The sequence below is a fragment of the Pleurodeles waltl genome, chromosome 10 (genome assembly GCF_031143425.1).
Source record: "Pleurodeles waltl isolate 20211129_DDA chromosome 10, aPleWal1.hap1.20221129, whole genome shotgun sequence".
Lineage (NCBI taxonomy): Eukaryota > Metazoa > Chordata > Amphibia > Caudata > Salamandridae > Pleurodeles > Pleurodeles waltl.
The window spans coordinates 957637165-957665004 of NC_090449.1; the positions used below are offsets into that span (position 1 = coordinate 957637165).

The following is a 27840-nucleotide window of genomic DNA, read 5'->3' on the forward strand; positions in this document are numbered from 1 at the left end:
TTAACTCTGTTTAGTTTAAATATGCATTTTTTCAGTTGACCATAATGTTGCAAAAATGGAAATAACTAAACATCTCATCCATGCCATAAACCAGTGGTCTCCAAACTTTTTAATGCTGCACCCCCGTTGAAAAATACAAATCATTGGGCCCCGCCCTCAGAATTTTTAACAATTGTTTTATAAAGATGGCAATGTTTAAATACTTCTAGACCTATTTAAACATTGCAGTTAAGTACTGTTACCTTTTTAAAAATGCAACAACAAGCTTCTGCTTAAAACAAAGGCATGTTATCTGTACAATGCTTCTTTTGGACAGTGTCTGGCGCCCCACCTGGGATCACTTTAGAGCCCCCTAGACGGGCCCGCCCCCAGTTTGAAGACCTCTGCCATAAACTAAAGCTTTATTAAGAAAAGTAAATATGGTTTTCTATATACAATTTTGTGTCCATATTGATAAATACATAATCTTCCCCTTCTTCCCTACTGATTAACACAAATTCGTGTCCGCAAAAAAAACTGTAAATGAGATAATTTGCTTTAAAATGACATATTTCTTGAAGATACAAAATAAATAGTCTGCACCTTGAGAATATTTGTTCTGGGCATATTGCAAATCTGCTATGAGGCTGGAGTAATTATGGTTCTGGTAATTGTTGACAATCCCGCTCCCTCCCCTTTTATTGTGTGGTAAAAGAGGATCTCAAATATAGTAGGTTGGTTGAGACAGCCTCCCCTCAGCTCACAACAAGGAAATGGCTTTGTCTTTTATGAAAATGTTAAGGTTATAATTGAGGCTTTTTTCTAACTGTATGGGCAAGAACACATGCTTGGCAAGCAACTTTTCTGTAGATACAGCACCCAGATAGTCAGAAAGCTTCAAGAACTCTTCTGCCCCTAGGAAAAAAACATGTAAATTAAACTTGAAGTAGTAAGTTGAAGCGGCCGCTCACATGCTGATTTTATTTCTGTATGACAATCAGTTTTATTTGGAGGTTAACCTCTTAAGTGCGGGCGTCGGCCACTGGCCGACGCCCACACACCCTCCCTGGTGCGGGTCACGACCAGTGGCCGACACCAGGAAGGGCATTAATAAATCCTCGGGTGCGTCGCACCCGAGGCACCCGAGGATTTATTTCTTTTTTTCCCCCCCCCCCGGGAGACACGGAAGCTACTGTGTCTCCCCCCGCCCCTCACACGCCCCTTTGTGACGTCAGCGCGCCGCGAGGCGCGCTGACGTTGCAAAGGTGTTTTCCCCATGAAAGCAGGAAGCAGCCTTGCAGCCACTTCCTGCTTTCATGGGGAAAACGGCCTTTTACACGTTCGGGAAGGCCTCGTAAGAAAGGGGAGAGTCTCCCCTTTCTTACGAGGCCTTCCTGAAAGTGTTTCCTGGCCCCCGATCGCAGCTGTGCTGCGATCGGGGGCCAGGAAACACTTTCAGGTTTCCTGGCTCCCCCGATCGCAGCACAGCTGCGATCGGGGGGTCAGGAAACATTTTGAAAAGGCCTCGTAAGAAAGGGGAGACTCTCCCCTTTCTTACGAGGCCTTCTGAAACTCTTTCTGGCCCCCGATCGCAGCTGGGGGCCAGAAACAGTTTCAGAAGGCCTCGTAAGAAAGGGGAGAGTCTCCCCTTTCTTATGAGGCCTTCTGAAACGGTTTCCTGGCCCCCGATCGCAGCACAGCTGCGATTGGGGGCCAGGAAACCCCACTAGACACCAGGGATTTCACTTTTGGGGGGCGCCCCCCCCGGAAAACGGGTGGCCCCCCCCCGGCATAATTTTCTTTAAAAAAAAAAAAGGTAGGTGCCCCCCGGGGGGGTGGGGGGGGCGCGATCGCGCCACCCCCCCCCCCCAGGGGATTTTTTTTTTTTTCATTTTGGCCCCCAAGGAAACCATACAACAACTAAAAAAAATATATGTATATATCTATATATATATATCTATGTAGATAGATATATCTAGGTACATGGATATATCTATAGATATATTTATGTAGATATATATTTATATATATATATATATATATAGGTAGATCTGTATCAAAGAGATTTATAAAGCGCGCTACTCACCTGTGAGGGTCTCAAGGCGCTGGGGGGGGGACGGGGGGGAGGGAAAGGGGCTAGGAGGTTCACTGTTCAAAAAGCCAGGTTTTGAGGCCCTTCCTGAAAAGAAGTAGGTTTTGGGTCTTGCGAATGTGGGTTGTGAGTGCGTTCCATGTTTTGGGTGCAATGTAGGAGAAGGATCTGCCCCCGGTGGTGGTGTGTTTGATGCGGGGGTCAGAGGCGAGAGAGAGGTCAGCTGAACTGACGTTTCGTGTGGGGGTGTGGAAGGTGACTCTCGTTGAGGTAGGCAGGGCCTGTGTTGTGGAGTGATTTGTGTGTGAGGATGAGGATCTTGAAGGTGATCCTTTTGTCAATGGGGAGCCAGTGGAGGGATTTGAGGTGTGGAGAGATGTGTTCGTGTCGGTGGAGGTCGAGGATGAGTCGTGCTGCTGAGTTCTGGATGCGTGTAGTTTGCACTTGAGTTTTAGAGTGGTGCCGGCGTAGAGGGCGTTTCTGTAATCAAGCCTGCTGCTGATGAGTGCGTGAGTGACAGTTTTTCTGGTCTCTGTGGGGATCCATTTGAATGTTTTTCAGTATACGGAGTTTGTTGAAGCATGAGGAGGTAAGAGCGTTTGTTGGGTCATAGAGAGGGAGGAGTCTAGGATGATGCTGAGGTTGCGTGCGTAGTTGGCGGGGGTGGGTGCAGGGCCTAGCGTGGTGGGCCACCATGGGTGGTCCCAGGTTTTTTTGGTGAGGGCCAAAGAGGATTATTTCAGTTTTGCTTGAGTTGAGTTTCAGGTGGTTGGCTGTCATTATATACATCACTTTTGTCAATATGTGTGTGGTTTCCATGGGGGGAAAAGGGTCCGACTTGTCTAGTGGCAGTTTTAGTGCCATAAAGAAGCGCAGAAGGTTTATATGCCTACTGCAAAGAGCACATCTGTATTTTATGTAAATAGCTGAGTACATTAGTAAAGTCTATGGAGAGATGAAGGGCACTTTTGCTGGGTGGTAATGAGGGAATCCGAGGAGGAGAGAGTGGGAGCACCAATAATGATTGTTGGACTGGGCGCAGGAGGTGCTAAAGACTGTGACGAATGGTATGTGACAAGGTGTTTTTTGAGTGTCTTGAAAGTACGTGCTGATTGAGGGAAGAAGCGCAGGTAAGGTGGCCTCTACTGTTGCACGTATCTCACACACACCATCGATTTTGTGACTGTCTACGTAGGCTAGTGTTTTAGAGCAACAGTTTAGCCAATAGCAGAGATGGCATCTTGATGGATGACTGCTGCCTGCACTCGGGTTATAGAGGACCGCTCTGACATAGGATCAGAGACTGAGACATCAGATACTGAGACAGCATCTGAGGGATAGGACAATGGCGCAGACTCTGGGAGTGATTTTTCAGTCAGAGGAGTCCCATTCGAAAACTCCTCTTCCAATACATTATGAGGGAGGTGATGAGGACAGTCCTGCTGTCCCTTCGCAAGCTGTTCGTGCAACTGGGTAATAGTGTGTTAGGCCAACCCAGAGAGCAGGTGAATGCGGCGGCAAGCAGAGAGAGAGTGCTCTCTTGGGAGCTCACCAATTTAGTTCAGCCCCAAATTCCACCAAATCATATTGTGGAGACATCAAAATTGTCTATGGCAAAACAAACTGGTTTTGTAAGGCAGGCACCTGTGTTTTTGGTCCTGGATTCGGCGGCCATATAGAGAAACACACTAAACCCAAACATTTCTGGAAACTAGACATTCGGGGGAGTCCACAGAGGTGTGACTTGTGTGGATTCCCCAAAGTTTTCTTACCCAGAATACCCTGCAAAGCTGAAATGTTGAAAAAAAACTCTATTTTTCTCGCATTTCTGTCACACAAACTACAGGAATATGCTGGGATCCACCACATTCCTACCACCCAGTGACTCCTCACCTGTCCTGATAAAAACACTACCCCACTTGAGTGCCTACACCTAGTGCCTGTGTCAGGAATGGATCACCCCAGGGTCAACAGCTGCCTCACGTAATGACCAACATTGACCGTTGTGTGATCTATTCCTGTCGCAGGCACCAGGCCTAACCACACAAGTGAGGTATCATATTTATCGGGAGACTTGGGGGAACGCTGGGTGGAAGGAAATTCGTGGCTCCCCTCAGATTCCAGAACTTTCTGTCACCAAAATGTGTGGAAAACGTGGTATTTTAGCCACATTTTGAGGTTTGCAAAGGATTCTGGGTAACAGAACCTGGTCCGAGCCCCACAAGTCACCTCATCTTGGATTCCCCTTGGTTTCTAGTTTTCAAAAATGTGCTGGTTTGCTAGGTTTCCCCAGGTGCCGGCTGAGCTAGAGGCCAAAATCCACAGGTAGGCACTGTTTTCTAGGAAAAAATGTGATGTGTCCACGTTCTGTTTTGGGGCATTTCCTGTCGCGGGCGCTAGGCCTACCCACACAAGTGAGGTATCATTTTTATCGGGAGACTTAGGGGAACGCCGGGTGGAAGGAAATTTGTGGCTCCTCTCAGATTCCAGAACTTTCTGTCACCGAAATGTGAGGAAAACTTGTTTTTTTGGCCACTTTTTGAGGTTTGCAAAGGATTCTGGGTAACAGAACCTGGTCCGAGCCCCGCAAGTCACCCCTCCTTGGATTCCCCTAGGTCTCTAGTTTTCAGAAATGCACAGGTTTGGTAGGTTTCCCTATGTGCCGGCTGAGCTAGAGGCCAAAATCTACAGGTAGGCACTTCTCAAAAAACACCTCTGTTTTCTTCCAAAAATGTGGATGTGTCCACGTTGCGCTTTGGGGCGTTTCCTGTCGTGGGCGCTAGGCCTACCCACACAAGTGAGGTATCATTTTTATCGGGAGACTTGGGGGAACGCCGGGTGGAAGAAAATTTGTGGCTCCTCTCAGATTCCAGAACTTTCTGTCACCGAAATGTGAGGAAAACTTGTTTTTTTAGCCACTTTTTGAGGTTTGCAAAGGATTCTGGGTAACAGAACCTGGTCCGAGCCCCGCGAGTCACCCCTCCTTGGATTTCCCTAGGTCTCTAGTTTTCAGAAATGCACAGGTTTGGTAGGTTTCCCTATGTGCCGGCTGAGCTAGAGGCCAAAATCTACAGGTAGGCACTTCTCAAAAAACACCTCTGTTTTCTTCCAAAAATTTGGATGTGTCCACGTTGCGCTTTGGGGCGTTTCCTGTCGCGGGCGCTAGGCCTACCCACACAAGTGAGGTATCATTTTTATCGGGAGACTTGGGGGAACGCCGGGTGGAAGAAAATTTGTGGCTCCTCTCAGATTCCAGAACTTTCTGTCACCGAAATGTGAGGAAAACTTGTTTTTTTTGCCACTTTTTGAGGTTTGTAAAGGATTCTGGGTAACAGAACCTGGTCCGAGCCCCGCGAGTCACCCCTCCTTGGATTGCCCTAGGTCTCTAGTTTTCAGAAATGCACAGGTTTGGTAGGTTTCCCTAGGTGCCGGCTGAGCTAGAGGCCAAAATCTACAGGTAGGCACTTTTCAAAAAACACCTCTGTTTTCTTCCAAAAATTTTGATGTGTCCACGTTGCGCTTTGGGGCGTTTCCTGTCGCGGGCGCTAGGCCTACCCACACAAGTGAGGTATCATTTTTATCGGAAGACTTGGGGGAACGCCGGGTGGAAGGAAATTTGTGGCTCCTCTCAGATTCCAGAACTTTCTGTCACCGAAATGTGAGGAAAACTTGTTTTTTTAGCCACTTTTTGAGGTTTGCAAAGGATTCTGGGTAACAGAACCTGGTCCGAGCACCGCGAGTCACCCCTCCTTGGATTGCCCTAGGTCTCTAGTTTTCAGAAATGCACAGGTTTGGTAGGTTTCCCTAGGTGCCGGCTGAGCTAGAGGCCAAAATCTACAGGTAGGCACTTCTCGAAAAACACCTCTGTTTTCTTCCAAACATTTTGATGTGTCCACGTTGCGCTTTGGGGCGTTTCCTGTCGCGGGCACTAGGCCTACCCACACAAGTGAGGTATCATTTTTATCGGGAGACTTGGGGGAACGCCAGGTGGAAGGAAATTAGTGGCTCCTCTCAGATTCCAGAACTTTCTGTCACCGAAATGTGAGGAAAACTTGTTTTTTTAGCCACTTTTTGAGGTTTGCAAAGGATTCTGGGTAACAGAACCTGGTCCGAGCCCCGCAAGTCACCCCTCCTTGGATTCCCCTAGGTCTCTAGTTTTCAGAAATGCACAGGTTTGGTAGGTTTCCCTATGTGCCGGCTGAGCTAGAGGCCAAAATCTACAGGTAGGCACTTTGGAAAAAACAGCTGTGGTTTCTATAAAAAAAATAGGATGTGTCCATGTTGTGTTTTGGGGCATTTACTGACGCGGGCACTAGGCCTACCCACACAAGTGAGGTATCATTTTTATCGGGAGACTTGGGGGAACACAGAATAGGAAAACAATTGTTATTGCCCCTTATCTTTCTCTACATTTCTTCCTTCCAAATATAAGAGAGTGTGTAAAAAAGACGTCTATTTGAGAAATGCCCTGCAATTCACATGCTAATATGGGCACCTCGGAATTCAGCGATGTGCAAATAACCACTGCTCCTCAAAACCTTATCTTGATCCCATTTTGGAAATGCAAAGGTTTTCTTGATACCTCTTTTTCACTCTTCATATTTCAGCAAATGAATTGCTGTATACCCAGTATAGAATGAAAACCAACTGCAGGGTTCAGCTCATTTATTGGCTCTGGGTACCTAGGGTTCTTGATGAACCTACAAGCCCTTTATATCCCCGCAACCAGAAGAGTCCAGCAGACAAAACGGTATATTGCTTTCCGAAATCTGACATCGCAGGAAAAAGTTACAGAGTAAAACATAAAGAAAAATGGCTGTTGTTTTCAGCTCAATTTCAATATTTTTTTATTTCAGCTGTTATTTTCTGTAGGAAAACCTTGTAGGATCTACACAAATGACCCCTTGCTGAATTCAGAATTTTGTCTAGTTTTCAGAAATGTTTAGCATTCCGGGATCCAGCATTGGTTTCATACCCATTCCTGTCACTAACTGGAAGGAGGCTGAAAGCACCAAATATAGTAGAAATGGGGTATGTCCCAGTAAAATGCCACATTTGTGTTGAAAAATGTGGTTTTCTGATTCAAGTCTGCCCGTTCCTGAAAGGTGGGAAGATAGTGATTTCAGCACCAGAAACCCTTTGTTGATGGCATTTTCAGGGAAAAAACCACAAGCCTTCTTCGGCAGCCCTTTTTTCCCATTTTTTTGGAAAAAACTAAATTTTCACTGTATTTTGGCTATTTTCTTGGTCTCCTCCAGGGGAAACCACCAACTCTGGGTACCATTAGAATCCCTAGGATGTTGGAAAAAAAGGACGCAAATTTGGCGTGGTTAGCTTATGTGGACAAAATGTTATGAAGCCCTAAGCGCGAACTACCCCAAATAGCCAAAAAAGGGCTCAGCACTGGGGGGGGAAAGGCCCAGCAGCTAAGGGGTTAAAGGTTCATCAATGGGAACAATTTATGCTCTGATTTTTGCTGTGCTCTTTATGGTCAACTTTAGAATCTACTACTATTCTAACATCAGTAAGTCATTTCCATTCCTACAATATTTTCTGGAAAAAATATATAGACAGTTTTTTGTTGTTGTGGCAAGGGATGGATGCCTAGTTTCTTGAATTTCTTAAATTTCTTAAATGGCTCAATCAGCATTGAAGGGGTTCAAAGCTGTAGACAATCTATTGTATACGTCATTCTTCCATAAACCTCCCTTTCACATTTCAGATGTTATCCGAGAGCACTGCACGATTCACTTCCAAATGGGCAGTTTATTTGGATTTGTAAAAACTGTAAACATAAAGATTAGTTTTTTTTTAAGAAACAGTGATTCTTTTTAGTAAAGTAATACAGAGGGGCTATCTACAACACGTTGTCACACAGGCCATAAAAACAGCATGGTAATGCTCACATGAAGCTTTGCTCAAACCCCATCAAAGAAACAATCAGGACATAATTTTCTTTGTAACAAAATGTATAAAGAAACATTGAAAAAATCTGATGAGTGTTAACCTTCCACTAGAGCAACCAATGTGTTTTTCCAAGAAAGGAAAGAATTGCAAAGATCATCTTGTCAGGGCAGAGGACTGGCATAATGTATGCTAAATACTCCACTGGTTTTTAGTACATGATGGGCTTGAAGACACATGAATTATGGTTCAATTTTATCTAATGCCAATGAGTGGCTTTCCTACTTAATATATGGATATTCTTTATTTGTGACATCATAGTAATTCACATTTCTTTCCTTTTTTCACCCTACTCTTTCCCACTGCTTATTCTCCTTTGGGCACTGATAACATTTTATGATAACCATTCAGCTCTTTGTTATTGATTTTAACTGCTTATTCCCTATAAGATGGTAGGCATCCCCAGGCCTTTTCTTTTCAAGATGGCCATTGTTTATTTATAGGTTTGGGCAGACCCTTTTCTATTTCCATTTCCCACTATTCCCTTCACTTCTAGGGCATTGACTACACTTCAAGTGGCTATCATCCTCAGGCTCTGTTTGTAGATGTCTGCTCTTTATAAATAGTCTTGCAAGGTCCTTTTCTATTTCTAATTTCCAGTTTTCCCTTCACATCTAGGACATTGACTACACTTCAAGATGGCTACTATCCTCAGTGCCTTTCTATTTCGAGATGGCCACCATAGATCTATCCAAGTTCCACTTTTCCCTTCCCCTCTAGGGCAATGTCTACACTTCTAAAAGGCACCACCCTAAGGTGTTATTTTGTTTCAAGATTGCCACTGTTTATAAATACAACTTCCAAGGCTTCCTTTATGAGCTACTGCCACTTCACAATTGTGTGTCATACCCTCATTGCTACTTCACACCAATCCCTCCCGCCCGACTAACCATGCAACCTGCTGGCATGGTGTACCCTTCAAACTGATGTCACTTTTTGGCACCCATCCTGCTCACAAGCAATTAATTGGATTCCTTTTGTGCTCTTAATTCTGGTAACTACATATGCTCCTATGCCTATAACCCATATTTTTGTCATCTTTTTATAGGTTTTTACAGCTTCTGGCCAGTCAATCCCCTTCTACTCTTAGAATTTGAGCATTTTACTCTGCTTGGTAAGCTTGGCGAGTTACATTTACCCAAATACCTCTCTCCCTCTTTTTTTGAGATGGGCTTTCTTATCCTTGTTTTCCACAGAATAATTCAAGCTCAATATGAGTAATACACGTCTGTCTGCCACAGACAATTTTTAATTGTGTCTAAGTTCTTAATTTAATCCTCTCACTCTCCTCTCCCTTGTTCTCTTCCAGTACACTATGGTATCCTTACTTGGACCAAGTATATTCTAAGTCCTGGCGAAAATCCTTTATCCTTACATGATCAAAAAGCTGTCAACTGTTTGGACTCACAAACGTTATTGCTATTGTTATGTTACCAGGGTTTCTCACTGTTTGTGATGCACCAATTTTGCATCCTTTGTGTGTCATGTATGACCACTGAGTACATTTTTTCACCTCAAACACTGTTCAATATTGCAGTAACAAAGCATTGTGTGCTATTCTACTTCATTTGCTTTATTAATTTCAGATTGCATTCCAATGTTGTGTAAAATATACAAACACTCAATGTAGGAAAGTGATCCTTTTTGCCTATTGCCACCCCCACTTTTTGCCCGGAATACAATGCAATTTTCACACAAAGTGCACTAGGTTCCTGACATCCAGGTCTCAAGTGACAGATCTCTTTCCCTAAACTGGCACTACCCTTTGGCATCCCTGTAAGTCCTTACTAAATGGTAGCCCAGATACCTAGGGTATGGGAACCAAAGAGGGTCCCTAATGGCTGCAGCAGGAACTGTGCCACCATAAGGGACCTCTCACCTAGCTCATGCACACTGCAATTTCAGGCTGCGTGTCTTGGTGCAAACAGAAGTGAAAATACAGTATGACACACGGCCTGTGTACCATGCCCACTGACACTGCATGCAATATATGTAAGTCACTCCTACAGCAGGCCTTTCAGCCCTAAAGCAGGGTGCATTATATTACATATCTGGACATAGCTGTAGGAGCAGATATGCCCCTATTATGTTGTTGTCGATTTTTGCACATAGTAAGTGACCAGGGAAGCCATTCTAAACATGTGCCGGACACTAGTCGAAACTAATTCCCCCAGCTACATGATGGCTTCACTGAAACCAGGGATGTTTGGTATCAAACATCTCATAATAATAAATCCACACTGATTCCATTGATGGATTTTTTAATACATGCACCCACTCCTTCCAACAGGATGACCTGTACGTTCGCATTCCAAGGCAGGGAGCTTCAAAGAGCCCACCACCTTTGGTATGCAAATTTGACTTCCCTCGGAGGTGAGGGGATGCCAACCCTCCTGATCAGGGCCCATTTGGCACCTTGACAGGCAGGAGAATTAGTAGTCAGGGAGCTAGCTCCACCCCTAAGGTGGACACACAATTTAAAAGTCTGCCCTCTTGGAGAGTAGGAACTGTGGGACAGGGTCATGCCCACTTCCCACAGGAAGTAGTCATACGGGGGGTGTAGTGACCCCAGTGGTAAGTAGCCCTTTGGCTACTACCCTACACTACCCTACACTCACCTAATGCCCCTAAACCTAGTATTTAGGGAAGCCCCTGGCACCACAAAATCAAATCCTGCTGACCTGAAAGAAGAGGACGGACACTGAAGAGTCGCAAAAGCAAGAACATAAGACCAGCAACTGATGTGGCGCTAACCCTGCCAGCCTGCCAGCTGTCCTCAACAATTGCATCAAAGACGATTTGTCCTGAAGCTGCCTGCACCTCCAAAAGCCTAGGAGGACTGCCAGCCTACACTCCAGACCCATGGACTCCAGTGTGGTAGCAGAGCATCTTGCAGGCACCCCAGAAGAACTGCAAGGAATTTGGACTGCCAAAAACTTGACACCAGAAATCACCACTGCACCCGCGCTCCCTAGCCTGAGTTGAATTGGGCCAATGGTGCAAGCATGGACCCCAGACCCTCCAGAGGTGAAGCCCACCCTGTGTTGTCAATTTTGGACTTCCAGACCCCACCTGCAGCCTCTTTGTGCAGGCCCCCTCATTCCCACGTGCCCCGGTCACAAAGACCCAATGCCTCAGGAGACCTCTGCACCCAGCCGCCCTGGTTCGAGGAGAAGAGGACCAAAGCTGTCCCTATGTCCTGAGCCTTGTGAGACCCGAGCCCACTTGTTGGCTCAGCTGAACTGAACCCTAGTTCCCAGCCCGCAGGCCCTTTGTGTAGGCCCCCCCACCGCAAGTGCCCCGGTGGCAGAAACCCAATGTCTCAGGACACCTCTGCACACGGCTACCCCGGCTCAAGGAGAAGAAGACCACAAGTGGCCCCATATCACTGAGCATCGTGAGGCCTGAACCCCCTTGTTGGTTCAGCGGGACTGCCCCCCACCCCAGTCCCAGATTTCAGCCTCTTTCTCACCGAACCGATCCTCATTTACTTCAATGGGACATCTGACACTGAATTGCACCTCTGCAGCTGGCTGCCCGAGGTGACCTGTTGGTGTTGCCTAGGACCCGGTCCGCACCCAACTTAAGTCTACAAGATTGGTCCTGTAATTCTCTGAAATGTTCCCTATGCAGTATATTCTTTTCATCCATAGGATAGATAACATTACCACTTCAGAAATTGCACTGTTGACTTTTCAAACCTGTAAGAATTTCTAACCCAATGTGTACTTACCTTATCATTATGATTTTGGTTCCTAAAGTTATATAAAGATAAGAGTAATTTTTATAAATTAGTGCGGATCTCATAATTGAGTCATGTGTGTCATTGATTGACTGTGTGCATGCAGCAGATGTCCAACACTCCTCTCTGATAAGCCTAAGGCTGTTTGACCACACTAACCCCTTAGAGGGCACCTTGGGATTTCAAGTGCAAACCCCTCTCCACTTATAAGGAATACCTGGACTCTTTGCACAGTATGATGTTTTGGTATACTATATAAAGAGCCAGCTTCCTACCCTCAAGAAGGCACACATGTCTGTTTGTGTCAAGGCACAGTTTCCTCACCCTACTCTCCGAGTGGTTATCATTCGATGGTTCTGGCCACAGTCTGGCATGGCAGACCAGAAGCTCTTCCGGCCTGCCATGATACAAAAGAATAGACAGTTATGTTGTTAAAGTTTGGAGCACTATTTCCTCAATTATTATTTTTTTTAGGCTTGGTAATCCTGCTATGTGAGCATTTGGTACCTGTCATTGAGGCCCAAACTATTCAAGCAATTCTTTGAGGAGCCAGTAGGGTTTGGGCCTAAAAAAGAAAGAAAAAAATACTGTGTTGGTCTGTTCATTTCCCCTTGCCTTCACTGAGCTGGATCTTGTTGAAATGTAAAATATTGTTATGTACACATACATAATAAAATATTGACAATCATTTGCTTGCTGAGCTTTAGCTGGGGATAGAGTAGCAGTGGACTATATAAGCTTCATTGCAATGTGGCTGAATGTCTTGCTATAGGCTCACATGTGAGGCCAAGATATAAATAGAGAATGGTTCATACTAATGCGACCCCAAAAGTATGAGTCCCTTTAAGGTGAACCTAAAACTTCATATTTTTTTAATGCTCACATGCCAAAAAATCTGGAAAAGTTTAGCCTCCATCCCCTACTCCTCTCTTCTCCTACTTTGAGATAGTTACATTGATACGAATTATGAAAGCCCTCACTGAGTAGCTCCAAAGAGCCACCTATACAAAGCACTCTTTATCGGATGTCTCAATAGACTATGCTAGGCACTCGGCTTATTTACGTCCATTGTGAGGGAAGCACAATGGGTGATGAGTGTTGCTTGGGAGGGAATTATCAAACCAGGAGCAATTTGATCATTCTGTTATTTTAGATACATTTAGCTAGTCAAATATGAAAACTGTTCCACTTACAAAGAGAGAGCTCAGACAATAGTAACTGCTGGAAATGGTCCAAAAGGTCACACACAAAAAAATGTGCCGACTTAACAAAATGGGGATATTGTGTTCAATAGTATTTCTAGAGTACAACCTAAGAGGCCTACCCTTGAAGAGTGACAGTTATCAGGTAAAAGGAGCATTAAGAGGCCATTGAGAGAGGAGTCACATATGTTACAAATTGGACATATGTCCTCTGGTTGGTAGAGGTATACACTTTGTTCAAGCAAGAGCCACAATCCTAGTCAGGGTAAGTCAGAAACACACCATAAATTGATCTGTGCTCACCCTCTGGTAGCTTGGCGTGTGGCAGACAGGTTTAACTTCAGAGGCAACGTGGAAACGTTTTGTGCAACACTTCAAAATAGTAAAACAGTGAAAACACCACACATAGAGACACTACACCTGGTTAAAAGAAGCAGTAGTTTAGATATGCAAATATAGTGCTTAGAAACATAAAGAACCAACTGGGACTATCTGATAGCGCTGGACGGGGTGAAATTTGAAAGTTCAGATGGAATGTGGGTCAGATACAGGGACCAACTTTGTCCTCCTTAAAAAATACCTTTGGATGGAGAATGTGTCAATATCCTGGTGCGGGGAGCAGATGAGTCAATGCATCGGTGTTGATCCCTTTGGATGCAAGTGATGCATTGGTTACAATCTGTACAGTCGGAGATGCATCATCGACAAGCCCTTTGCGATGAAGATGCATCGGCATCAAAAAATAATTCATTCGTTTTGACCGGTGCAACAGCAGCAATGCAAGGATTTTGCTGGTTTAGCACAGGAAAATCCACTTCCAATGGCCCAGGACTGGATTTGCAACAGGTGATAGGGTAGGATTCACAGATGGCAAGGTGCTGTTGTAGGGTTGTCGCAACTATTTGATGTGCCTAAGGCTTCAGGACAGAAGACAAGCAGAAAAGCCCTAGGAGTCACTCTGTGTTCAAGTGGTGTAGGTCCAGTCCTTCTCACCCAGGCAGACTGGGCAGCGAGATTAGCACTGCAGAAAAAGAGCTCTTACAGAGCAACAGTAGTGTAGCTGTCCTTCAGTAGCACAACAGTCCTTCCTGGTAGAGTATCCACAGGTCTAGAAGTGTACTTGTTTGGTAGGATCAGAGGCACAGTACTTATACCCAATGGTGCCTTTGAAGTGGGGATGACTTTAAAGATGGGTTTTTGAAGTGCACAGAAGTCCTTTTTCCAGCCCTGGCTACTTATTCACTATTTGGGATTATGCAGCCCTTTATGTTAACACAGAACACTGCCTATTAAAGTGTAAGTGTCAGCTCCTTCCTGCTATCCTGCCCAGTGTGCGCCATCAGGATGTTCGTGGCCCATCAATCACACCTAATCTACCTTTGTCTGTGGCTTTCTGGAGGGAATGCAGAAAGTTCAGCTGTCACACAGCCGAGACATGTATTGGAGACAGGCTGTAGGCATACGGGGCTAAGTGGCATTTTCAAAATTGTAACATAAATCTGACTTAACCATGACAGAGGATTTATTATTACAATACCACAGGCATTAAATATGAATTATCTACTCCTTCTCAATTAGGAATTGCAGGTTCTTAAAAGTAATAAGGAATCCCTAATGTTAACCTATGTGAGTGGTAGGCCTCACAGTAGTGAAAAATTAATTTGCGAGTTTTTCACTACTAGAACATGTAAGATTTGAAAAAACATGTCCTACCTTTTAGTTACATAGCCCATCTGCCCTGTGGGCTACCTAGGGCCTACTTTAGGGGTTCCATATGTAATAAAAGGGGAGTTTAAGGTTTGGCAAGGGGGTTTCAAGCCAAGTTGACATGACTGTGGAACTGCACATACAGCCTCTGCAATGACAGGCCTACGACATGTTTTAAGGGCTGCTTAAGTGGGTGGCACAATCAGTGTTACAGGGCCACTAGCAAGATTAAATTTACAGGGCACATATATTGCACTTTACTAGGGACGTTTAAGTAAATTAAATTTGCCAACTGTAGATACACTAATGTGACAATATTTTAGGGAAGTGGGCACATGCACCTTAGCACTGGCAAGCAGTGGTAAAGTGCACACAGCTCTAAGGCCAACAAAAGACAGAACAGAAAAAGTGAGGCAAGTAGGCAAACGTTTGGGGGAATTCCACCCAAAGGCTAACAAGTCTAGCAGCAACAGACTCCAAAACTTAGGTGCTGATTTTTTTAAAAGTATTTTCCTGCTCAATCTTTTTCTGTGCGTTATTTTGCGTTTATTTACTGTTCGTTTTTAAATGTATCCAGATTTCTTTTCAATTCAGCCAGTGTTTTTCATTGTATGTACTTTATCTGCCTGTTGCCCCAAGTCTGGCTTGCCAAAATCTATTTTTAATAAAAATTAAAAAAGGAGCATTGTCTCGAACTAGTCTTGGCATAGTACAGCACAGTATTTGCACAACTCTGATCACAAACCAGTTCTTTGCACTGTGCAGCACGTACTAACCTAGAAAACAGAAAACATGCTCTGCACAATGTGACCATTTGCACTGGATAACGTAAATATAAAGTGGAATGACCTATATAATGCAGTTGTGAAAGCCCAAGCAAATCTGCTTTAGACTTTGATTGTGTGCTGCCTAGTGAGGAATAATGGTCTCAGTACATAGCTTGGTATAGTGCAAGAATGCCCTCGGAAGGGTGTAAATTGGGAATATCAAGTCCCGAATCTCGACATTTCTGAATATCGTTTCAGCGATAACAAGGGACAAAATATAGTAAGTTAAGTTGACACTTTCTATACCTAATTCCACCTATATGTACCTTGATGTTATATATATATATATATATATATATATATATATATATATATATATATATATATATTTACCCACACACATATATGTATGTATGTATATATATATATATATATATATATATATATATATATATATATATATATATATATATATATATATATGTATATAGAGAGAGAGAGAAAACAAATGAAATAGGGATGCTATAGTTAGGTTATTTGGTTATTTCAACTTGCAGCCTAAGGTAACCCGCGCCCCCGCCATGCACAGATGTTTCTTCAGTAATTTTTTCTTGAAATGTTTCATTACTATTTTTATTGCTGTTATAAAAGTTGCCATGAGTGCTGTAATATCTGGGGAAATTAGCAGTGCATGGTGAGGGTGCAAGTTATAGTTACCTTAGGCCGAGTCCCTGTGACCTTGGTTTTTTAAGTGAACTAACCATCCAGCCCCACACTGTGCACAGCCTCTGGCTATGCACATTGGGAGTTGGCTGCAGGGCCTGTCTCTCTTTGTGATAGGGGGTAATAGAAGGTCTATGTGGGTGTGAGAGTGGCTGTGAGAGTGTACGATTGCGCTCCAATAGATGAATGATGCATTAATCTCCACAAAGGATTTCAGATCATTTTTCAATATGTAAACACACTTGCTTTGCCTTCTCCAAATACCAGGAGTTTGGATAATTTGTCCTTACCAGAAATAGAGCTTCCACTGGGGTACCTGCTACATTTATATTTATAAGTGCTTCCTGTTGAGGTTTAATTTCTGAGCAATGAGCTTCATGGCCAGAACAGAAGCTCACCTGCTTGTTTATCCAACAAGAGTCCACAGCTTGCACAAAATGTCTATCCAACTGGGGCACTTTTTACTGATTAAATAGTAAGTGCTACCTTGTTGGGTAAATGTCCAGTATGGGGAGGGGAGCACTCAGTCCCCCTCCCCCGGGCACCCCATCCCTCGTGGCCCAGACATCTGTCCTTGGTGCCCGCAGGGCCATTATTGGCTCCATGAGGGGGGTCACACAGCCCCTCTCCAAAGTTTGATTTTAGCCCTGGGGAGGTGGTGGTCCCCAGGGCCCAGGGTCTGCAACATACCCCCTTCATCAACTTTTTTCAGTCCCGGGGGTTGTAGGGACTGCATGCCCCCTCTTAATGTGAAATTAATTGCCCCAGGGAGGTGGCTGTCTCTGGGACTGCAGAGTGGATGTGCAGGCCCCCGCATTTATTTCATCATTTGCTCTGGGGAGGTTGTGGTCCCCAGGGAAGGGGTGCATGCATTTCATCATTTGCCCCAGGAAGATGGTGGTCCCAGGGGCTGCAAGGGTGGGGGCATGTGGGTCCCCTGTATATATTTCATCATTTACCCCAGGAAGATGGCAGTCCTCAGGGCAGCAGTTGGGGGTCACACAGCCCCCCTCATGTATTTCATCATTTGCCCTGAGCATGCCCCCCCCACGTTAAGTTATTCTATTGCCTTAGGGAGGTGGCAGTCCCCCCACATATAATTAAATATAAGCCCCAGGGAGTTGGCAGTCCCTGGGGCATAATTAACCCTAGATGGGGGCCCCATGAGCACCCCTCCTTTATTCTTGACATGCCCCAAGGACCGGGCCCACCCAAGGGCTTTAGTAAAACAAGTGCAAGAGACTGCGCATATTTATTTTTTTACATTCTTGCATCAGATTCACGAACCTGCCGTGAATTTGCAGCAAAGATTTTTTTTTTTTTAAGTGCTTTTTTGCCTTGGGGGAGTCCCTCTGGGAATCCAACATCAGAGCTAAGGGGTCAGGGTGCCCCGACCTTGGCCCCTTTTCTTTTTTTTTTTTTAAATCTTTTTTTCTGGGACTCAGCTGAGGCTGAGTTCCAAGACGGCTGCCAAAACTTCCTGGCTGAAGTGTTGACAGCCAATCAGAGATCTTGTTATTATTTGTGAATCCTTCGTTTCGCTAGATAGCTACATATTTTTCTTTTAATATCTCAAAAACTACTGATTGAATTTACACCAAATAATAAAAAAACACTTTTTCTGGACCAAGAGCTACCTTCCTCCCAAATTTGTTGCAATTCCGTCCAGAGGTTCGGGCTGTAGTTATGTCTAAAATCCATATGGGAATTCTAATGCAAAATGCACCTTTTTTGACCCCCCCCTTTTTCGTGGCCCCCCACTGGACAAATCACCCCAAAACTTCTCAAGTACAATAAGATTCTCTGGAATACTTTTGTTTGGAAGTCTGGAAACTTTTATAAAGATTTGCCAAACGGCACCAAAGATATAGCAATTGGACACATGGTCCTAACTATAACTACTTACTGGTGCGTCCACCAGTAGATTACACGCACATATATATATATATATATATATACAGAGAGAAAGATATAAAGATATATATAGACATATAGACACATCGCCAGTAGGTAGTTATAATTAGGCCCATGTTTCCATTGAAAAATAGTTTTTGACTTTCCTTTGTCTTTGGCGCCTTTTGACAGATCTTCAGGAAAATTTCCCAAAACGTGTTCCAGTGATTCTAGTTGTGTATTGGAATTTTTGGGGTGATCCGCCAAGCGGGTCTGGGAAAAAAGGGGGGGTCAAAAAACTTGCGTTTCTCATGTTGATTTCTATAGGACTTTTGAACATGACTACAGCCTGAACCACTGGACAGAATTACACCGAATTTTGCAGAGAGGTAGACGGATTACGTGTTTTGATATTTACTGTAAATCCTTTCAGTAGTTTACGAGAAATTGAAGAAATTAATATTCACTAATGCACGGACGCTGTAATTGGTTGGCCAAAACCTGACCAGAAAGTTTTGATGGCTTCTTATGTTATGAGAGAGGACTGAAAATAGAAATGATAAGTGATATAAGGGATCAGGATGGAGGTACCCTGACCCCCTAGGTGTGATATAGGAGTTTGTGAGGGTCATGTTATGGCTTTAAAATGATTTTATTTCACCATGCACAATATCCTCCAATATTCTCTAATATTTTTGAATATACAAGGCTATTCTAGGATATTTGCAAATATGCAAAAAAAAAATCATACACTGATTCATTCACCCATACATGCACTCAGACACTCATGCACCCACTCACATACCCACTCAGACACTCAGGCACCCACTCATATACCCACTCTTAGACTCACACACCCAGTCTCAGACCCACTCAGACACTCAGGTACCCACTCACAGATCCACTGACAGAGACCACCCCCATTGCGCATGGCCAAAGGCCGTGCATGGCGCAGGTCTGTGTGGTGATAAGGGCTTGGCTGCAGGGCCTGGCCCTGCAGCTAACCTTTGGCCGTGCACTTAGGTGGTTGAATTAACGTATAGTACTTAAACGTACTTTACATTAGAAAACTACAGGAATTAACTGAAAAAAAGGGTTACACAGATGTTATAGTTAGGTTCTGCATTTACATGTACAAAACCATGGATATCCAGCAGTTATAGTTAGAGTTATTTCAAGTAACTATACCTCACACCCTAAGAGACACCTTCCTGCACATAAACAATCATTAATGGTGTTTTGCTCTTCCTATGTGTGAGGCAGAATGCATCACACATAGAAAAAAATAAAACAAGGAGAAATAAAATATTTCACCTTGTAGCGCCATGCTAATGCCACCACTGGGGTGGTGTTCGTTTATGGCACTGCCTCAGGTTAATGAATCCTTGTAAACCTGGGGCAGCATCGAAATGCAATGGCGGTGGAATGCCCACAGCGACACCCATTGCACGCTCCATTCACGCAAAGTAGTGCATGCAAGGCGTATGTATTTACAAAGCAGCGTTACGCCAAAAAGTGCCTTAACGCCACTTTATAAATATGGGCCAGGGCATTGTGCCACCAGCACGTGGGTGAAAGTGACGTTCCGGTGGCGTAATTCCCTTGTAAATGAGGAAGTTCAGCAAAGAGGATGTTACAATAGTTATTGAATCCATCTTTTCTGCATAAACATTGTGCCGGCGTTTTTTGTGCAAGCTTTGAGTCTGTAGGATATTTTCTGTCACTACAAGCAGGATAATATTCTTGACAACTGGAAATGTGCCCAGTCGAGATCTAATCTCACAACTTTGAAACAAGTTAGCCGAGGACATTTCCATGGTAGATGTCTTTCCAGCTGAGAGGCATAGAACATATTTTTGCTTTAATGTCTCTCATGGGCTGTAACACTTTTTTGACAGGACTTTCCATTAAAAAATAAAAAATGTACATTGCAATGCCTTCAGCAATTAATATAGGCCAGCATATGACTGAGATGTGCAACCGATTTTTTATATAATAGATGTTTCCTATGGGCCTTAGAGTCTCTGTGTTATGTCAACTAATTTGTGTTTTGCAGGAACAATGTTATTCAAAGATTGATATAAAAAAAATTAAATTAATGTTCTGAAAGGGTGTTAAGAGATTCTGTGGGAAGCAAAATTTGCTTGGTAAAACGCTAATATGTAAGGATGGAATAAAATATTGTAGGTCTGTGGTATTGCTTAGGTTGCATCATTTTTGCTAAACCTTATAATATTGATTTATTTATTCCGTATTGAGTGATTCCAGTTAACATTAAATTAAATATGGACGACGAAATGGTATAATGTGATTTCTGCATACTGCTGTTTCATATAATTCAGAAAGGCACATTAATAAATTTTATTCAAATTGCTTGGTGTTAGTACCAGACAATTTCTATTGTCACACACTCAACTGGTTCCAAATGCGTGACGACACTGGAGCCAATGCTGGGTCTCCACTTCCTCTCAAGAAGAAGCAGTCCCAGGTAATGGCACATCTAGATCCGTCGGATTCCATAGAGAAGTTGAGGAAGGGGCAAAATAAGGAAAAGAACACATGCCGTTCAGGTTCTGCTCAGCAACAGTACTACTCTGCTTAACAGGATTCACTTCTGGGTACTCCTGGGTATGCGAAGATGGACATTTACGGTACCAGCACCTCTGGCTTCATACAGATGCAATACACTGAGAATAACAAGAAGAGGCAATTACCATTAATGCATTAAGAACCCCCTACACAACTTACAATGCAATGTTTCAATAATCAACACTTACAGACTTCTTCATAATCACAGCAAAGGAGCAGAATAACCAGGTAGTTGGATGAGAAACTTCTGAGACACTCAAGGATAACTTGAAATAATGATTAGAGTCTATGGCTCTCCCAGATAAAACTCAGAACATAGATTTGAGTTACAAGCGTGCCCAAGGTACTCTGTATATGGACTGGAGTCGAGAACACTCCCAATAGATAGTAAAAACTAGGTTGCCCTAGGCACATAGGTTGGAATTTACACAAACTCTGAAGGTATGCTAGAGGCCAGGTTACGTTCCGAAATAGGTTACACTCAGTACCTAGGTTATAATCAGAACAAGGTTATAGTCAGCACAAGGTTATACACTGCAGAAGGTTGGAGTTACTGAAACTCTCAAGGTTTTACTTATTACACAAGTAACATTCAGAACAAGGTTATACTCGAAACAAGGTTATATTCCAAGCAAGGTTACACTTGGATCAAGATTATACTCAGAACAGGGTTATACTCGGAACAAGGTTGTACTCAAAACATGGAATGGAGTTGGGGACACTCGCAAGGTATGCTAGAAACAAGGATACACTCTGTACATAGGTTGGAGTCGGGAGTACTCGCAAGGTGTACTAGAAATCAAGGTTACACTCAGTACATGGGCAGAAGTTCATTGAGAATTCAGCCTCCGGTCCATGAGCAACACAGTTCAAGCTCCAAGGTATGGAGAGAGAGGGCCTGGAACCAGGACAAATAAGGAGCACTAAAGGAAAATTACAGAGGAGCTGCAAGAAGGTTTAGAGTCTTGAAGAGGTTAATAGACAGGTCTGCAACTACTATCAAGGATTAATGCACACTTACCTGAAGGGAAAGTACTTAACCTTATCTAGTTCTTTAATGGAGTTCGAAGATGGTAGGCAGGTCGGTGTAAAAAGCTCAAGAATAGGAAGTATTGTAGGGACACACTTGAAGCCTTGCAGAAGTCAGGATCTCAAAGTCATCATGAAGGCTTAGAAGACCAGAGCGTTGGAAGTTTTCGGGTGACCGAGGAGATGAGTTCAGGGGCAAGGCTTGCACAGGGCTCCAGTGCTGAAGATCTGATTGACTCGGGGGATGAGTATAGGGATGAAGTTTGCACTGGACTGAAACGCAGGAAGATCCAGGTGACTCAGGTTTTGAGTCCAGGGACGTTGCTATGCAAGATAATTATGGGTACGAGGCCAAGCCCCGATGCGGGTCCCAAGGGACTATTTATACAGGAAGCAAAGAGTGTTCCAGAAAGGCCTGTGTCCCATGTGGAAGGGTGGAAGGGTGGAATCTTCAAACGAACTCGGGGAAAATCACATGTTACATTCAACAGATGTGAGACCTAGTAGGAAGTAGGTGCAAACTGTAATTGACAAAATTAACAAGTACAACGAACCCAAGTGCATGATTATAAAATTCAATGGTTCATAATGGAAACATGACTTTCCTGAATAGACATGTGATATCTGAAGGTGCTAACTAGCCTAAACCTGCATGGAAACAGAACAGAATGGCCAATGGTTCAGGCTTCTGGGAGGGGGGAGCCATGGAGTACTTGAGACAGAAAGGCAGCACAGGGGAAGGAATGACATGAGACCAGCGAGTAATACCCACTGCACATAGCGCACTGTATGATAGATTTGTGACATCTATGGTCAGCACTTGAGTTGGGATTTTTTTCAAGACCCAAAAGTTTGCTCAATTATACTGATGAACTGTCCCATATTAATGGGAAATATAGCACCCTTCGATTGAAATTGTCTTTTACTGATGTCTAAAGCATATGTTTCAAGTCAATATGGTCATCAGTCTCCCTTCACAGTTGTACATCTTACATGTTAGGCTTTTTTCTATTACACTAGCTGTATTTTAAAAACATCTCATACTTGTTTAGAAATGCACAGACCCAAAGTTGAGAGTGAGTGCCTGCGATTATTGATTTATGCCTCACAATATATAACTGAAGACACACTACAATAACAATTTTAAAGCAACAAAGTGGTAAAGTTGTACATGGTCTTTGTTAGACTTTTCATCCTTGGCGTGGTCTCCCTTAACTTTTTGCCTCTGTTCTCCAGGTTGTTGATGTTTGCTGGACTCTGATTTTACTGTTTTTGTTACTCTGGGCACTTTACCACTTCTAACCAGTGCTAAAGTGCAAGTGCTCCTTTACAAAATGTGTATGTAATTGGTTCTCCATGATTGACAGATTTGTTTTACTGTTAAGTCCCTAGTAAAGTGCACTAGAGGTGCCCAGGGCCTGTAGATCAAATGTTACTAGTGGGCCTGCAGCACTGGTTGTGCCACTCACACAAGTAACCCTGTAATCATGTCTCAGAGCTGCCACTGCAGTGTCTGTGTGTGTATTTTTACACTGTAAATTCGACTTGGCAAGTGTACCCACTTGCCAGGCCTAAACCTTCCCTTTTCTTACATGTAAGGCACCCCTAAGGTAGGCCCTAGGTAGCCTCAAGGGCAGGGTGCAGTGTATGGATAAGGTAGGACATATAGTAATGTGGTTTGTATGTCCTGACAGTGAAATACTGCCAATTTTGTTTTTCACTGTTGCAAGGCCTGTCTCTCTCATAGGATAATATGGGGGCTACCTTTAAAATATGATGAAAGTGTAGATTCCTCTAGAGAGTAGATGGACATGTGGAGTTTGGGGTCCCTGAACTCACAATTTAAAAATACATATTTTAGTAAAGGTGATTTTGAGATTGTGCGTTTGAAAATGCCACTTTTAGAAAATGAGCATTTTCTTGCTTAAACCATTCTGTGACTCTGCCTTGTTTGTGGATTCCCTGTCTGGGTCAGTTTGACAGTTGGGTTGATTTTCACCTCGCACTAGGCAGTGACACAAAGGGAGCTGGGGTGTAACCTGCATTTCCTGATTAGCCATCTCTGCTAGGAGGGAGGGGTGGAGTGGTCACTCTCATCTGAAAGGACTGTGCCTGCCTCTGACAATGCAGACTCCAACCCCCTGGTGTGTGTCTGAGGCCTTGCCTGGGCAAGGCAGGATTTCACAAGTAGGTGTGAGTCCCCTTTGAAGAAAGGTGACTTCAAAGACTAAAATGGGTATAAGAAGGTCACCCAAATCTACAGACTTTAGAAACACTTCTGGAACCAAGAGGAACCTCTGCCTTGAGAAGAGCTGATAGCTGAGGAAGAAGTGCTGCCCTGCCTGTGACTGTGCTTTGTGGAGCTTTCCTGTAGTGCTGCTTCTGCCAGAGTAAGAGGGCAAAGACTGGACTTTGTGTGCCTTCCATCTTGTGAAGAAATCTCCAAGGGCTTGATTGAGAGCTTGCCTCCTGTTGTTTGAAGTCTCAGGGACAGCAAAGACTTCTGTCTGCCAGCACCTGGAGTCTCTGGAGAGACTCCTGCTCTGACAAGTGGTGCCCTATCCAGTCCCTGGGCCCTTGAAAGGAAAGTTGGTGAAAATCCAAGGAAATCGACTTCGGACGACTCCGGACCGACGCCGCTGCTGAATCCGGTGACGCCGCCTGCACCCGACGCCGTGACCTTCGCTGGAACGCGATGCTCTTCGCAGGCCCGACGCCGCAGCAGTTGGCTGAAGTCCGCGACTCCGTGGAAGTCACCGCACCACGTCGTGACCGACGCCGCTCGAAGTGCACGGATTCAAGGTTTCGCACAGACGCCGCGATCCCCGACTTCGCGCATCGGCTTGTTTTCACTCTTCACCAAAGGCACTGTACTTGGGGGTCTACACAACTCCATGTCTGGCGCCGCTGGTGTCGGCTTGTTGGGAACGACTCCGTCACGACGCCGTGTTAACATCTCATCGAAGCATTTTTGTTTCTAAGTGCTATTTTTGAGTTTAATCTCTAAAAATTCATAACTTGACTTGGGTATGTTGGATTTTTGTCGTTTGGGTCTTTTTTTGTTTAGATAAATATTTCCTATTTTTCTAAACTGGTGTTGTGTCATTTTGTAGTGTTTTTCATTAAGTTACTGTGTGTGTTGGTAAAAATACTTTACACCTAGCACTCTGAGGTTAAGCCTACTGCTCCGCCAAGCTACCAAGGGGGTAAGCAGGGGTTAGCTTAGGGTGATTCTCTTTTACCCTGAATAGAGTGAGGGTCCTTGCTTGAACAAGGGGTAACCTGACTGTCAACCAAAGACCCCATTTCTAACATTGGTGATCAGCGGTTGGGATTTGGACTTGTATTTGTGCTTGACATACAGTAATTAGTTGTACACTACTGTTTGAGTTCAGACCACGACGTGACCACATACTACTAGTCTTATGATTTTTTGTTTTTTTTCTATTTGGACTGTTTTTGCTCTGCATTCAGTTTCTTTTTTCGCTGATCCGGTGATTTACTTTTCTGGAACTTCATTTGAAAACTTGCTTTTCTGCATTTGGAACTTTGCACTCTTTTAACCTTTTATCATGTCTCTACTTGGAGATGCATCAGTTGAAGCTGTTTTTGACCTGAAGCAATTGGATAGTTATAACAAGGCTCAGCTAAAGCAGTTTTGTAAAGATTTTGGTTGTCCCATTAAGAGCTCTTCCAAGAAGGATGAGCTGAAAAAGGCGCTGAGGGCCTGGGTGACAACCAGAAGCACTGGAGGGCACACAAAGGATGAGGATGAGGAGGGAGAGCAATCAGTACATAATGATATAGTGGGGGGACCTGTTATTCCCAGGGAAAGAGTCTCTAGGCCAAGTAGCAGTGTATCCTCCAAGGGTCTGACACCTGAAGAGTTACAGGACAGACAGGCAGAAAGGGAGTACCAATTGGAGCTGAAAAAGCTCTCAGTCTAGAGATGGAACAGAGAAGGCTGGCCATTGAGGAAAGGAAGTTAACAATGGCTCATGAGCTCAGTTTAAAAGAGATAGATCAGAGGAGTCAGCCCAGTAGGGATGGTGGCAGCAATCCTACAGTGCAGCCTGAGAGAAGGGTACACATCCCAAAAGACCTTGTGAGGGATTATAAGAGGGAGGATGATATCTACTTGTGGTTCAAGGGTTATGAGTCAGCTCTCCACATGAACCTGGTCCCTGAAGCTCATTGGGGGGCAGCCCTGTGGAAGCATTTTGAGGCAGAGGGGAGGGACACACTGACAGCCTTAGGGGATGCTCAGGATCTCACGTACCCTGTCATGCAGGAGGCCTTACTCACCAGGTATGGTCTCACCCCTGAGCAGTACAAGGAGACGTTTAGATCCTACAAGAGAAAGGAATCCCAAACATGGTTGGAATGTGTTGATTCTTTTTGCAGGTCACTGGATGGTTGGGTGAAGGGCAGTAAGGTAAACACGTATGAGGGGCTTTACAACTTAATTGCTTGGGAGCACTTGTACAGTTTATGTTTTCCAGAGCTGCGCCAGCACCTCATTGACAGCAAGCTGACTGACCCCAGGAAGCTTGCGCAGGAAGAGGACCGCTGGGAGAGCACCAGGGTCCAAAAGAGGTATGGGGGAGACCACGCCAAGGGTGGGCAGGGTCCCTCTCATAAGAAAGGGGGGGTAAGGGCAAACAGGGGAAGTTCTCTAAAGGGCCTCAAACTGATTCCCAGGGTAAGGATTCCCAACCCCCCAGTGAAAAGAAGCCATGGTTATCCAAAGGGAAGCCAGTGGCAGGTGGTCCCCCACGTAAGTGCTATGCATGTGACCAGGTGGGTTATGTGAGGGGGGACCCCAAATGCCCCAAAAGTACACCGGCACCCACTGGTGCACCGTCCCAGGGTTTGGCCAGTGTAGCGCTTGGGGAGGAGTTGGTTTCAGGTGGGTGGGAACCAGCAGAAATGACCCTTGTCTCATTAGGGGACAGTGAGATGGTCCAGAGAAACCTAGTGCCTGATAACACTAAGAAGTACAGGCAATGGGTGACCATCAATGGACAGAGGGTGGAGGCTCTGAGAGACACAGGAGCCAGTGTGACTACAGTGAGGAGTCACCTGGTGTCTGAAGAGCAGATTGATCCCCGGGTACTTCACCAAGTAGTTGCGGTAGACAACTCTGAGCGCCTCTGCAGAGTGGCGCAGGTTCCCTTTGAATGGGGGGGTCTCAGGTTTCTGGAAAGTAGCTGTGAGTCCAACCATGCCTGTTGATTGTTTGCTAGGTAACGACCTGGAGGATTCCCCTTGGAAGGAGGTGGAACACAGGTCTCACTTGGAGATGTTGGGTCTGCCTGGGTTGGTATGCGTATCCACCCGGTCTATGGCAGCCAATCAGGGTAATCAAGAGCCCCTGGAGCCTGAAACAGTGGCCCAGGGGACCGCCAAGAAGAGGAAGGGCAGGGGGCGTGGGAAACCGGCCCCTGAGGTTCCCACGGTCCGGGAGGAGGCGGAGCCTGAAGGTGACGCCCCGTAACCTACAGGGGAGCAGGTGGCTGAACTGGGGGAGGTCCCTGAGCTGTCACAGTGGCAGCAGGAAGGGGGACCCACTAGGGAAGCATTCTGCACAGCGCAGAAGGAGTGCCCTACTCTTGAGGGGCTCCTGCAGCAGGCTGCAGCCCAGGCGGCTGGCGAGGCACCAGGTACTCACCTAATATATTGGGAGGATGGCCTCCTGTATAGTGAGCCTAAGGTTCCTGAGCCTGGGTCAGCTCGTATGCTGGTGGTACCCCAGTGCTTCAGGGCCTTCCTACTGGGTTTGGCTCATGATGTGCCTTTGGCAGGACATCTAGGACAGGACAAGACCTATAAGAGGCTTGTCTCCCACTTTTACTGGCCCTTGATGCACAAGCAGTCAGCTGCTTATTGTAGGTCTTGTCAGACTTGTCAGGCAAGTGGCAAGAGTGGGGGGAAATGCAAATCTCCCTTCCAACCTTTACCGGTAGTCAGTACTCCCTTTGAAAGGGTAGGAATTGACATTGTGGGGCCTCTGGATCCCAAGACAGCCATGGGCAAAAGGTTCATCCTGGTCTTGGTGGACCATGCCACACGGTACCCAGAAGCCATTCCTCTAAGGATGGTCACTGCCCCCGTGGTGGGACGTGCCTTGATGGGAGTTTTTACCCGCATGGG

The 27840-nt window shown here is 44.9% G+C and overlaps 1 protein-coding gene across 1 annotated transcript in view; it reads left to right on the top strand.

Annotated features, from left to right (window-relative positions):
- The window catches only part of PLXDC2 (plexin domain containing 2), a 1436917-nt gene that overhangs the window by 1127712 nt on the left and 281365 nt on the right, over positions 1 to 27840 (top strand). The gene's annotated exons all lie outside the window — the stretch shown is intronic.